The sequence below is a fragment of the Helianthus annuus genome, chromosome 7, assembly GCF_002127325.2.
Source record: "Helianthus annuus cultivar XRQ/B chromosome 7, HanXRQr2.0-SUNRISE, whole genome shotgun sequence".
In the NCBI taxonomy this organism is placed as follows: Eukaryota; Viridiplantae; Streptophyta; class Magnoliopsida; order Asterales; family Asteraceae; genus Helianthus; species Helianthus annuus.
This window is the reverse complement of record NC_035439.2, coordinates 106391891-106407798: the sequence shown is the minus strand read 5'-3', so window position 1 is coordinate 106407798 and position 15908 is coordinate 106391891.

Genomic DNA, 15908 nt, shown 5'->3' with positions numbered 1-15908 from the left:
CTGTTAACCTCTGTACGCATGTTAACAATCATGGCAGATGTGATTCGTTAAAATCACGCACGTCATTCTTATACAATAATCCTTTAAGGATTTCAAAACCCAACTAAATGATTTATAAATCGTGGGTTAAATCACCAATGAAGGTGATCAATCTTATTAAAACATCCATTAGTGATGTAGTGCCTACGGGCCAGTATTATAAAAACATCCATTAGTGATGTAGTGCCTACGGGCCAACCTTATTAAAACATCCATTAGAGATATAGTGCCTACGGGCCAACCATATTAAAACATCCATTAGAGATGTAGTGCCTACGGGCCAACCATATTAAAACATCCATTAGAGGTGTAGTGCCTATGGGCCGTAATAATTGTCTTATAACGACAAAAGGCAGTGGTGGTCTATGACTCCCTGTCAGAGAGAGATAAAAGAACTACGGTTCAAATCTCTATGCCTTTGATTCTCAGAAATCTCGGCTAAAATCATAAAACATCCTCGTGATTAGGCTTTATGCTGCCAATACTATTTATATAGCTGAAATAGGATATATTCAAATCCTAATATGTAATGAAATAATAAGTTAACCAAATATGGTCTGTGTACCATGGTTGACAAATTGTCATAAAAGACAATTATATAATAATCTCCTGAATAAAATTTTGTTATCTTCTGTAACAGATTCAAGTTACAATGGCGGATCCCAACGGAGAGAATAGCCATACTAATGAAGATGACTACGACAATACGCCAGTGCATTTGACAGGCGCACAACTGAAGGCTCTGATTGACAATGCTGTTCAGGCAGCTCTTGATCGTCAATATACTGAGTCCCAAGGCAGAACCGTGTCAAAACCACCCTCTAAACCAAAGACACACTCCAAACCACCCTCTCAACCCAAGAAAGATGACGACAAACACTCGTCCACTGAGAACAGCGTTCATCGCGATAGAGAATATGCTGATGCATCAAATGCTAAGGGTTGCACCTACAAATACTTTGTATCTTGTAAGCCCCGGGAATTTACAGGGGAGAAAGGTGTTGTGGATTGTATCACCTGGCTAGATGAGATGGACACTATTGTGGACATCAGCGGGTGTGCAGAGAGGGATGTGGTGAAGTATGTGTCCCAGTCATTTAAGGGCGAGGCCCTGGCATGGTGGAGGGCGTTGGTGCAGGCATCTGGTAAGTCTGCTTTGTACAAGATGACATGGGAGGAATTTATTGCTCTCATTAAGGAAAACTACTGCCCTCAGCATGAGGTTGAGAAGATCGAGGCTGACTTTGTGTCACTGGTGATGACGAACCTGGACTGCCAGGCATATTTGACGAGCTTCAATACGATGTCTCGCCTGGTCCCATACCTTGTGACACCAGAACCCAGAAGAATCGCCCGTTTCATTGGGGGATTAGAGCCTGCAATAAAGGCTAGCGTAAAGGCCTCTCGGCCGACGACCTTCAGGTCAGTTACTGACCTCTCCTTGTCTCTAACTTTAGATGCTGTCCGTCTGAGGACCCTAAGGAGCAAGGAGGCTGAGAAGAGGAAACGTGAGGATGATACCTCACGAAAATCTGGAAAGAAGCACCGTGGAAATGGTGACGGCAAGAGAGGGGCTGAGACAAAGAAAGATGGGCAAGCTGGTGAAAGGCCCAACTGCAAAATCTGCAAGAAACCCCACTCTGGGAAATGTAGATTTGCATCGAACTCACAGTCGCAATCAAAGACTCCTTCCTGTGGACTATGCAAGTCCAAGGATCATAAGACTGTGGAGTGCAAAAAGATCAAGGATGCAACCTGCTATGGTTGTAACGAAAAGGGGCACATCAAGAGTAACTGCCCTAAGTATGCCAAGAAGGCGGAAGAGACAAAGAAGTCAAATGCGAGAGTTTTTCGCATGGATGCAAAGGAAGCGGTCCAGAACGACAACGTGCTTACAGGTACTTTTCTCGTAAATAATATATTTGCAAGAGTACTATTCGATTCTGGCGCTGATAAATCCTTTGTAGACCAGAAATTTTGCCAACTACTAAATATGCCTATCAAAACCCTTGATGTGAAATACGAAGTAGAGTTAGCAGACGGCACGATAGAAACCGTCTCAACTGTTTTAGAAGGATGTGAAATGTCCATTAGGAACCATTCTTTTCCTTTATCTCTACTTCCCTTCAAATTAGCGGGTTTTGACATTGTGCTAGGCATGGACTGGTTATCCCATAACCAGGCCCAAATCATTTGCGGCAAGAGGCAGATAGTTTTAAAGACTCCGAGTGGTGAATCTCTTACCATTCGAGGAGATACGCAGTACGGGTTGCCCGAGGACGTATCTATGCTCAAAGCTTCTAGGTGTTTGAACAGAGGCTGCGTAATTTACATGGCTCAGGTGATAATTGAAGAACCAAAGCCGAAGATCGAGGATCTTCCTGTCATTTCTGAATACCCCGAGGTTTTTCCTGAAGAACTACCTGGTTTGCCACCAGATAGACAAGTGGAGTTTAGAATAGACATCATTCCTGGAGCAGCTCCGATAGCAAGAGCACCCTACAGGCTAGCTCCAACGGAAATGAAAGAACTAAGGACCCAGTTGGATGAACTGCTGGCGAAAGGTTTTATCAGACCTAGTTCATCTCCCTGGGGAGCACCGGTCCTATTTGTAAAGAAGAAGGACGGATCGATGCGCTTATGCATCGACTATCGTGAACTGAACAAGGTTACCATAAAGAACAGATATCCTTTGCCAAGGATCGACGATCTGTTCGATCAACTGCAAGGAACGAGCTACTTTTCGAAGATCGACTTAAGGTCGGGCTATCATCAGCTAAGGGTCAGAGATGAAGATGTACATAAGACAGCATTTAGGACTCGCTATGGTCATTACGAGTTCCTGGTGATGCCTTTTGGGCTCACAAATGCACCGGCTGCATTCATGGATCTCATGAATCGCGTCTGCAAGCCGTATTTGGACAAATTTGTCATAGTCTTCATCGACGATATCCTTATATATTCCAAGAACCAAGCTGACCACGAGAAGCACCTCCGTTTTATTCTCGAATTATTACAACGGTGAGAAACTCTACCCAAATTCCTCGAAATGTGAATTCTGGCTAAGATAGGTTCAGTTTCCTAGTCACGTTGTTAAGTGAGCGTGTATCCCAGAGTGGATCCCACTAAGGTAGAGGCAAGTCATGACTGGCAAGAGCCAAAGACACCTACCGAAATTCGTAGTTTCCTGGGATTGGCAGGTTACTACAGGAGATTTATTGAGGATTTTTCAAGGATTGCTTGCGCCCTTGACCTCCTTGACCAGAAGAAAGAAAAGTACATTTGGGGCCCAAAAGCAGCAAAGAGTCCTTCGAAATACTGAAGCAAAAAGCAAAGCAACGCACCTGTGCTACATTAACCAGAAGGTAACAATGAATTCGAGTTTACTGCGATCACCACACACGGGCAATGGGGTTGCTTATGCAGAAGGCAAAGGTGATTGCCTATGCTTCAAGCAATTAAAGTGCACGAAAAAGAATTACACCACCCATGATTGGAGTTGGGTGCCGTTGTATTTGCACTGAAATTGTGGAGGCACTACCTTTATGGTATTAAATTTGTGATTTATTCTGATCACAAAAGCCTCCAGCACCTGTTCAACCAAAAGGAGTTGAACATGAGGCAGCGCCGTTGGATGGAAACCTTGAATGACTATGATTGCGAGATCAGGTACCATCCCGGCAAAGCGAATGTGGTCGCTGATGCTTAAGCAGGAAGGAAAGGGTAAAACCTATTCGAATCAATGCCAAGAGCATTGAAGTCAAGAACAATTTGATTGAGAGGATATTAGCTGCACAGCGAGAGGCTGTGTTGGAAGCTAATTATCCTAATGAAAAGCTGGGAGTAACTGAGGAGCAGTTGACTCTTAGCAAGGATGGAATCCTTAGATTGAACGGACGTATATGGGTTCCAATTTATGGAGGACTACGAGAATGTTATCCTCCAGGAAGCCCATAGTTTCTAAATACTCAGTCCATCCTGGTGCAGACAAAATGTACCAAGACTTAAAGGCAAATTATTGGGATAGGCTTGAAAAAGTCTGTAGCCGCCCATGTAGCAAAGTGCTTGACTTGTGCTCAAGTCAAAGCCGAGCACCAAAAGCCGTCTGGCTTGCTACAACAGCCTGAAACTTCCCGAGTGGAAGTGGGAATGCGTAACTATGGACTTCATAACCAAGTTACCCAAAACCAGGAAAGGAAACGATACAATATGGGTCATAGTCGTAGGCTGACTAAATCAGCTCATTTTCTACCCATCAAGGAGACGTATAGCTCCGATATGTTAGCCCAACTTTATGTATGATAAGATTGTAGCCTTACACGGCATATCCTGTGTCTATTATCTCCGACAGGGATACTGATCACATCTCTACTTCTGGAAGAGTTTCCAGCAATCTTTGGGCACGCGTTTAAACTTTAGTACGGCTTACCATCCACAGACGGACGGTCAAAGTGAGCGTACTATCCAAACGCTAGAAGACATGCTTCGTGCATGTGCGATCGATTTAGGGAGATGTACATAAGACAGCATTTAGGACTCGCTATGGTCATTACGAGTTCCTGGTGATGCCTTTTGGGCTACAAATGCCACCGGCTGCATTCATGGATCTCATGAATCGCGTCTGCAAGCCGTATTTGGACAAATTTGTCATAGTCTTCATCGACGATATCCTTATATATTCAAGAACCAAGCTGACCACGAGAAGCACCTCCGTTGTATTCTCGAATTATTACAACGTGAGAAACTCTACGCCAAATTCTCGAAATGTGAATTCTGGCTAAGAGAGGTTCAGTTTCTAGGTCACGTTGTAAGTGAGCGTGGTATCCAAGTGGATCCCACTAAGGTAGAGGCAGTCATGAACTGGCAAGAGCCAAAGACACCTACCGAAATTCGTAGTTTCCTGGGATTGGCAGGTTACTACAGGAGATTTATTGAGGATTTTTCAAGGATTGCTGCGCCCTTGACTTCCTTGACCAAGAAGAAAGAAAAGTACATTTGGGGCCCAAAGCAGCAAGAGTCCTTCGAAATACTGAAGCAAAAGCTAAGCAACGCACCTGTGCTGACATTACCAGAAGGTACAGATGAATTCGTAGTTTACTGCGATGCATCACACACGGGCATGGGGTGTGTGCTTATGCAGAAGGGCAAGGTGATTGCCTATGCTTCAAGGCAATTAAAAGTGCACGAAAAGAATTACACCACCCATGATTTGGAGTTGGGTGCCGTTGTATTTGCACTGAAATTGTGGAGGCACTACCTTTATGGTATTAAATTTGTGATTTATTCTGATCACAAAAGCCTCCAGCACCTGTTCAACCAAAAGGAGTTGAACATGAGGCAGCGCCGTTGGATGGAAACCTTGAATGACTATGATTGCGAGATCAGGTACCATCCCGGCAAAGCGAATGTGGTCGCTGATGCCTTAAGCAGGAAGGAAAGGGTAAAACCTATTCGAATCAATGCCAAGAGCATTGAAGTCAAGAACAATTTGATTGAGAGGATATTAGCTGCACAGCGAGAGGCTGTGTTGGAAGCTAATTATCCTAATGAAAAGCTGGGAGTAACTGAGGAGCAGTTGACTCTTAGCAAGGATGGAATCCTTAGATTGAACGGACGTATATGGGTTCCAATTTATGGAGGACTACGAGATGTTATCCTCCAGGAAGCCCATAGTTCTAAATACTCAGTCCATCCTGGTGCAGACAAAATGTACCAAGACTTAAAGGCAAATTATTGGTGGATAGGCTTGAAAACGTCTGTAGCCGCCCATGTAGCAAAGTGCTTGACTTGTGCTCAAGTCAAAGCCGAGCACCAAAAGCCGTCTGGCTTGCTACAACAGCCTGAACTTCCCGAGTGGAAGTGGGAATGCGTAACTATGGACTTCATAACCAAGTTACCCAAAACCAGGAAAGGAAACGATACAACATGGGTCATAGTCGATAGGCTGACTAAATCAGCTCATTTTCTACCCATCAAGGAGACGTATAGCTCCGATATGTTAGCCCAACTTTATGTAGATAAGATTGTAGCCTTACACGGCATACCTGTGTCTATTATCTCCGACAGGGATACTAGATACACATCTCACTTCTGGAAGAGTTTCCAGCAATCTTTGGGCACGCGTTTAAACTTTAGTACGGCTTACCATCCACAGACGGACGGTCAAAGTGAGCGTACTATCCAAACGCTAGAAGACATGCTTCGTGCATGTGCGATCGATTTAGGCGGTAACTGGGATAAGAATTTACCCCTGATCGAATTCTCCTACAATAATAGCTACCACACCAGCATAAAGGTTGCGCCTTTCGAGGCATTATACGGTAGGAAATGTAGATCGCCTGTTTGTTGGGCGGAAGTAGGAGAGGTCCAATTATCAGGACCAGAGATAGTTTTCCAGACGACGGACAAGATTGTCCAGATCCGGGAACGTCTCAAGGCTGCCCGCGATAGGCAGAAGAGCTACGCTGATCCAAAGCGTAAGGATTTTCACTTCGAAGTGGGTGAAAAGGTATTACTTAAGGTGTCACCCTGGAAGGGGGTGATGCGTTTCGGCAAGAAGGGCAAGCTGAGTCCGAGATACATAGGACCTTTTGAGGTCATTGAACGTATCGGATCAGTTGCCTATAAGTTGAACTTGCCTGAAGAGCTCCATGGAATTCACAACGTGTTCCACATCTGCAATCTCAAAAAGTGCTTCGCCGATGAATCATTGGTGATTCCACACACAGATGTGCATATAGATGAGAGCTTGAGGTTCATAGAAAAACCTTTGTCGATTGAAGATCGACAGGTGAAGAAACTTCGAAGAAAGCACGTACCGATTGTAAAGGTCAAATGGGATGCTCGTAGAGGTCCCGAATATACGTGGGAAGTCGAAGACACAATGAAAGAAAAGTACCCCTATTTATTTGAGTAAATCTCAGGTCGAGATTTATTTTAAGGGGGTGAGGATGTAACACCTCGAATTTTTGCGTCCAATAATGTGTTAACACGTGTCATTTGTTTACACGTGGCATTAATATTGAATAAAGGATTAATTTTGACAAACCTTGAAAGTATATAAATTCGAGGGTTATAAATGTCAACAAGGGTAAATATACTGAATAGTAACCCTAAATAAATGCTTGAACCTTCAAACGAATGTATCATAGATCGTACGAAAGCGAAACACGAAAGAGAGTGAGAGATTACAAGCTACAGGGGTTAACTGTGTCAACATGTTTAATTATACCTCTGAGTGACCCTTTAACGTTCCCAAGGCTTTGTAACGGTATTATACACTCACCAAAATATAATATATAAATTTCGCGAAGTTTCGTTATGAAACGAGAAAGTTACGATCGAATTCGTAGGAGAAGGGTTAAAAGCGTCAATAATGAAAGTTAAGGCTTTCTGAATAATTAATAAACTAATCGGGGACTTAACAACGCGGGTAAATAACACGAGGTCCTTAGTCGTAATTAACCGAGGGCCAAACCGCAAAGTTACCCCTTCAAACCCGAAAGGTCAGGCAAATCATTACGAAAGATTTTGTTATTAATTACCAGATTCTGATAATCATTTCAAAAGATTTAAAATTTCTGGAAACCAGGCCTCTCGCGACCCGCGTGATGGTTATGGTTAAGTTGAGGCGGGCCGCGAGCCTTCTCTTTTACACGCCTGATATTCAAATCTTAGGCGACCCGCATTAAAATGGCATGGAACTCCCATGCGGGCCGCGTGGGACGCCCAGATGCAGAAAGTTGTAACATCTTGCCTTTTGAGCATTATGAACGACCAAGAACCAATAAATGAGGCATGGGTGCCCCCTACTCGACCCATAATCCTCCAAGACACCTGCCATTCATCCAAGGGCACTTGTAGACCCTTGTGTGATGATCTTGGACCATGACATTGGCTATAAATAGCAAGGTTATGTCCATAAGTTCATCACAACTCAAAACACTTCTATCTGATCATTTCAAGAGCATCCAAGTCTTCTTCTTTGCTCTACAGACAAGTCTCAAGCTTCTGTAAGTGATCTAACCCTTTGTGGTTTCACATTTCCTTAGTAAATAGCTAAAAACCAAACCGTCGTAACTACGGTTTGACTTTACAATAAATCAGTGATGGTTCAGTCTTACGACAAATCAAAAATGGTTTTGAGTTGGTATTTATGTGGGTAATAAACCTCTAAAAGGGTTCCCCCTGATCACCACTCTAACTATGTCAAATATCGAGTCAAACGCGCACTTAAAAAGTCAACAGAAAGCTATTTTAGCGATTTATGCATAATCTGTAATGTACATACTAAGAAACCTGTTTTGACACTCATAAAATATGATATTAAGTATATAAACTTGTTTGCGCTCGTTTGAATCGATCATTTGCTATATTGAACCGGTTCGGAGCCGAATGTCGCAAAAGTTTGACTTTTGCATTGACTTCAGTTCTGACCCGTTTTAGTGAGGTATAGACATACCTTAGGACTCTCTTAGGACCAGGTTACATGATGGTATAAACCTCTGTGATCGGTTCATGAGTTATCCGAGTCTTTTACGCATTTCCGTTAATCGCCTAAAAAGTTGACCGTAACGCCATTTTGAAAATAAAACGAGTATTTCGGACACGTGAACGGACCAGAACCTTGCTTATTAAATTATAAGCATGTCCTTAAAGTTTCACGTCAATCCGAGGTCTAGAATGAGAGTTATGCTAAATAGCGCAATTAAAGTAAACTTTTGTAATAAAAGGCGCAATTAGCATAACACCCATCTAAACCAAGATTTCGTCGCCAAAACTTTTACCCACTGTATTAAAATAATATTTTGGGAATTTTAAAGATTTTTAAAAATTTTTACCTCGCTCATAACCTGCGGTTATGGCTACGGTTCGGTAAATACCGAATATGCCCTTTTCGGCCAAAACATGAGTTCTACAAGGTCTTTTGACCCGATTCCAGTTGCTACTGATTTTAAATAATAAATAAAGTATTTTAAGCTTTATAAGCTGTTCGGGAAACTCAGATTTCCAGTAGAACTCGAAAAGCTCTTTTAAAAGTCTTTAAAATGACCAAAAAGCCCCTACGGGGCATAATATTAACTTAAACTCGTTACGGGCATCACGGAAGGTATCCTATTGATACCACAACCTCTTTAAGGCATATTGACTTAGGAAGTAAGCGTACGACTCTCATGGTTAACCGTTTCGCCTATTGCGCGCACGGTTCGGCTTATGAAACTAGTTTTCATAAATTAGCCAATACGGGTCAAATTATATTATTTGGACCCCAAAATCCAGAGTGTGAACCATAAACCCATATAAAACAAGTCTCTGAACTTGTTGGGTCAGAATCGCACCCCATTCTCGGTTTTCGCCTTTTCACGCGATTAAACCATATTCACATATCGGAACCAACCGGTCTAGGCTACGGCCATTATAACGACTCGTTAGGATTCTAAGAGGTTAATTAAAACCTTCGTTCCAGATTAGGAGCCCCAGTAAAAGCTATCGGTGATTTAATCCAAATTAAGGAAATATACTTGCAAAAGTAAATACTTTAACTTATTTCCCCTATATGGGCTTGGGTTACGGTATATTAATACCGCTTGATTGAGCATTATATTTTTCCATCGCTTAGGTGGTTAATTAATAATATGATCGGCTCATTTAAACAGTTTTGTTTCTTAAAAGCCTTTGGGGGGTTTAATGACCGTTGTCCCGGATATCCTTGGCATCATTTTACGAAATGGCCACGACCATCGACATCCCGGTGTAGGCGTACACCCGGTATATATTGTCGACATTAAATTAAAAGACGTAGCCGTTGGTTTTTATACTACGGTTTTACGCAATGTGGTGTGTCTATAAATCTTTAACCCGACACGACCCGGGCTACTGAACGCATAAAAGAACATGTAAAACGTTCACAAGATTTTAATAATTTTCCCAAGTTATAAAAGAGTTTGTGCCTTGTGCATTCAAATCAATTTTAAATAAACATTTTCAAATGTGTCAGTTGAATGTATTTACCAGTGTAAACTGACGTATTTTCCCCAAAAAGATTAAGTGCAGGTACTATACGAAATGGGCTGGTATAGGCGTCCTAAGCATCGTACATAGTCTCGCAAACTCGATGCTGCATCTGAATGAACAATATTTATGATTTTTGATCCGCTGTGGATATATTCAACTTCTGTAATACATTTGATATTACAACCAGAGGTTGAAGTTTAAATATTTATCTTAAGCTTCCGCTGTGCATTTATATAATTGTGTGGTTTGACTATATTGTTGCCAACATCGTCACGGTAATCCCCCACCGGGCCCACCGGTGAGATACGTGGAAATCGGGGTGTGACAGTAACTAAGATTTGTAAATAAAAAACTTTCATTACACAACATTCAAGCCCTAATTCCGACTTGCGATCTTACTTCATTAAGAAACTAAAAAGAACATGCAGGTAGTTTCGATAACATATAAGGATTAAGATTTTCAAATGTGTACATTTGATTGTTGAAGAAGTACCAGATCTGCCGTCATCGATGAAGAATGGAGAAAATGGGGTGTTTTCTTCCTCTGCCGTCGTCGTAGAAGAATGGAGCAAAGGGGGTTTTTTTATTTGATTAAAATGGATATCTAAACAAGTAATAAACAAATAATTAGATTATTACGGGATTTCATCTAATATTATGGAAATAATTTTGTTTCCTGATTTTAAATAAGCCATTAACATAATTACACTTTTACCCTTTTGATTTAAAAAAAACAACAAAAGATAACCTATTAATTACAATCATGCCACCCCATCAACAAATCAGGATCATGTTAATCGACGGTCAAGATCTGTTCACGCAGTTCACTCTTGGGAGGTTGTTCACGCTAGAACCCTACCCTATATATATATATATATATATATACACATACAGAGAGAGAGAGAGAGATAGAGTGAAAAAGAGTGTAGGAATAAGATATAGAGGTGTGAGAATAGTGGGAGCCTAAATTTTGCAAGAACCATGAGAACAAATAAAAAAATCAATTAAAATCAATTTTCTTTAATACAAACTCTATTACAATTAAAATACAACATTAAAAAAATAATATTCTTTATAAATATTTCATCTATCCTCTAAATCACCCTTAATAATTTTTTACACATGTGTAACTACATCAAATTTACACATATGTAAAACAATTTTAAATGGTAGTACCTTAGTTTTCTCATTTATATGTAGTTTTCTCATATATATATATATATATATATATATATATATATATATATATATAGGATTAGGTTCAAGAGTGAACACTATTGTATTTGCGAACTGAGCGAATTAGTCCTGACCATACACGTGTGTAAATCAATGGCCAGGATTTGATGATAAAATACACTAATGTATTTTACAATTTGATTATGAAATCATAGCCATACACATGTATAAATCAGTGACCAACATTTTTTCACTCAGTTCGCAAATACACTAATGTTCACTCTAGAACCTCACCTTTTATATTTAGGACAAAGATCCGTTAGGAACCACCCTTTATTGCGAGAACCAATGTGAACACAACCAAAAATACTTAAAAATAGCTAAAAAACACATAAATTTTTTTAAAATATTTTTTATAAAAAATCGCTACTTTTAGTAGCAAAAAAATATTTTTTTGCTACTAAAAGTAGCGATTTTAACTTAAAAAATATAAAAAAAATTTGTGTATTTTTTTTTATTTTTTTAGGTTTTTTGGGGTTTAGTTTTTAGCATTTTAGCTTGGGGGTGGGGGGTTTAGGTTTTTGGGGGCTGGGGGAGGGGGGTTTAGGTTTTTTTTTTTTTTTTTTTTTTTTTTGGGGGGGGGGGAAGGGTAGTTTTTTTTTTAAGGTTTTTTGAGGGTTTTAGTTTTTAGCATTTAGCTTGGGGGGTTAGGTTTTTTTTTTTGGGGGGGGGGGGGTTAGGTTTTTTTAGCTATTTTAGGTTGTGTTCACATTGGTTATCGCGGTTCTCGCAATAAAGGTGGTTCTCGCATGAACCTTACCCTATATATATATATATATATACACACACACACTATATGATAAAAAATAACCATTTGGGGGACACTTGTCATCATATGAGGTCATGTCTTATGGATAATTATTATTGTAGTTTAATGTCTTCTAATTAATTATAGATAACCCTTCTACTAAATATTATTTAGTTTAATATCTTATGGATAATTATTATTTAGTTTAATCTCTTCTAATTAATTATAGATAACTCTCCTACCAAATATTATTTTGTTTAACTCTTCTACTTAACTATAAATAATTATTATTTAGTTTAAATTTAATGTATACCTCTCATTTATAATATTATTTATTTGATTTTCTATATCATATGAGAAACAACTACTTTTTATTTATAATATACAAATTTACTCCTTTTCTTTTCAATGATGTAATTATCTCTAACAAACCTTAAATTTTTACCATAGTATATATAATGCTAGACATAAAATTAAAAAATAAAAAACATTTTGAATAACATAACTAACTTAAGGCATAATATAATTATATATATAATATACACTTTTTAATAAAATGATACTAAACAAAATTACAAATATAAAATCACTGACTTTACTAATAATAGCAAAGTCTTAAGTTTTTTAAATTAGATTTATTACGGGTTTCTTAAATATAATTTATATCTTATCATTCAGATGATTGTTTATTTGCTTCTTGAATAACATGTTTGACCAATGTATCTTCTTTTCAATAATCATCTTTGCAATCACCATATCTATCGTGCACCGAGTATATCCATTAGTTATTTTTAAATATAATTTTCTTATTAATTGGTGTATAAAATCATATTTATTCAAGCCGTGTAATACACAAGGGTTTTTAAAGATTTATACTTTTTTTATTATTTGGTAAACAATATTTTTTTTATTTAACCCGTGTAATACACGTGGTTTTAAAGATATATATTTTTTTTATTATTTGGTATATAAAATTTCATTTATTCAACCCGTATAATAGGTTCCTATAGATATAGTTTTTTATTATATAATATATAAAATTACGTTTATTCAACTCGTGCAATAAAAGAGGTTTTTAAAAATATATTGTTTTATGACTTAATATATAAAATTCATTTATTTAACACGAGGCTATAACCTAGTATATATATATATATACATACAGGGTGAGGTTCTAGAGTGAACACAAGTGTATTTGCGAACTGAGTGAACAAATACTGACCACTAATTTACACACGTATATGACTAGGATTTCACCATCAAATCGTAAAATACACTAGTGTATTTCATCATCAAATTTTAGTCACTGATTTACACACATGTATGGCCAAGATTAGTTCACTCAGTTCACAAATACACTTATGTTCACACTTTAACCTAATCCATATATATAATGATATACTTTCAGTTTTTAAGTATTTTATATGTTGAAATTAAATTTCTTAAAAAATAAACTCCCAAATAATTGGAAAAAATCTTCATGCATTTAAGATCTTAGTTGCTTTTGTGGACGATCTTAACATATTTCTAGATTGAGAGCTGAATTCCTGTTTCTGTAACAAAATTTACAAAAATCGATTATTCGTTCATCATCAAAAGATATATAACTTTATATATTTTCTTTATAAACACTCAATAAAATCAAACTAAAAGTTATATAATACCGTGTGAGTTGACTATTCTAAAAATATAAAAATAGAAACTCACTATGATATATATAAAACTTCCTGTCTCAACTGATTAGAACATGTGAATATAGTAGTACATGGATTCAAACGGTTCTCACAAAGACCAAGTGTATTAGAAAAGAAGAAAACTTGTTTAATAGAGTCATCCACTATCTTGTATATTGTGTCACATTAGGTCCAAATGTAGTAAGTAATAATTTTCAGAAAATTGTAATCATATACCTAATATCCCAATTTCAAGAAAAGAATTTACAACCACAATCGGACTAAAAAAGTTACTTTCAATATGGATAATACGTAACAACAAGATATATGCAACTTACAACCATATCACATGACGCTACATAATAGCTTTCATACAAAAAAAGGAATACTAAATTCTGGTGGAGATTTTAACCTAACAAGCAAATTTATATAATCTTAAAGAGAGAGAATAGTCGGTGGCTGTCACATCATAGTAACCTGAGAATTGGTAGCAAAATTAGAGTTGGACGTATTGGTTAAGTCTTTGCTGTTGTAACCATTAAACCCAGGTACGATTCTCTTCTACTATATTTTTTTGTGATATTTTTTTTTTCATTTAGTAGTCTCAATACCATTTCCTTTTTCTATTCCATTGTTTTTTTTTTTCTTATTCAGAGCAGGTGTTCTCAACCTTTTTTCCTTTTCTATTTTCTTTTATTTTTGTTTTATTTCTTTATTTTTCCTTTTCCTGTATACATTTGTTTATTTACTTTTTTTTTCCTGTATGCATGTAAATAATAAATATATCTACCTATGAATAGATGAATATATGTAGGTATGTATGTAGATGTTTGTTTTTCGTGTACGACTATCCGCTTTCTAATCCGTATTTTCATTATTTAGCTTAAAATAAATTAAACTGTATTTTCACATGGTTATTTTTAAATACGTGTCGTTATAAGTTCACGTTTCGACGTAACTTTTCTCACGTATTTTTTTCCAAAACAAGTCGGGTCAATATAATGCGTTTCATGTTTATTTTTATGGGTGGCTATAAATTCATGTTTCAGTGTAAACGATATAAATTCACGTTTCGACATAATTTTTTTCGGAAACAACTCTGGTTAAGTATAATACGTTTTCATGCTTATTTTTGCATACGATTTTGGTTGGTCTATGTTTGACGTAAATTATGTTTGGAAACAAGTCTGACTCTGGTCATTCGACAGTATAAATTCGAGTCACTGATTGTTGATGTTGCTAGGTCTTGATTCAAATATAAGGATGATATAGTGGTTATGTGGAACCCTCACTAAACGAACCACCCCGGGTTCAGTTCCGTTTCTTTTATAACTACAATGCTTATATAGGTTATACTGAGTTAGATTGGATACGTCGAAACACACGTTTTCATATGATTAACACATCACATAACGTGTCCTTAGCTATAAACAACTAAGTCGTTGCCGCTGCAACGCACGACCTATGGCAAGAATCTAGTTATCATGGTTTTCCACTATATTTATTTCTAAATGGTCAACAAGTCATATCCTCCATAGCATTTATTTATAATTAAAGGATGACATGTATGTTTGACTTTCTCCTTTTCCATACATACAATAATGACATGATGACGATGATCATGATGCATTAAGGTATTGTCCCGTGATGGTAGTGACTGAATTCTACTTCGAATTGACCGAAACCAAACCTCTCTCTAACAGAATTTCTGAGCCAAAACTTCATATAAAATAATTACTTCATCAAGTTCATCTTTTAATTCCTAAAAATCTTCTTGTTTCGAGCCCTCCAAGCATCCTCCATGTATTCATGAAAACAGCCTACATCAAAGTTCTTGAATCCACCAAACTGACTAAAATCCTAAATCCCTCGGCTTTTTAAACATAAGGAAATATAAGTCGAGCCACTTTGACATCGCCGGCACACTTTCTTTGCTAGCTCACAATTTGCCAAAAAGATGGTAAACATTTTCAAATTCGATTTTCATGCATCCTTTATATATATATATATATATATATATATATATATATATATATATATATATATATATATATATATATATATATATATATCCAAAAATATATAATATACAGAACAGCTACTAAAAAAAATTAAAAACCTAAACCGGTCCACCTCGCCCTTGTCTGACCCCACCCTTCCTCAGAAGTCACAAGCAGGGCCGACTCTGAAGAGGGGCA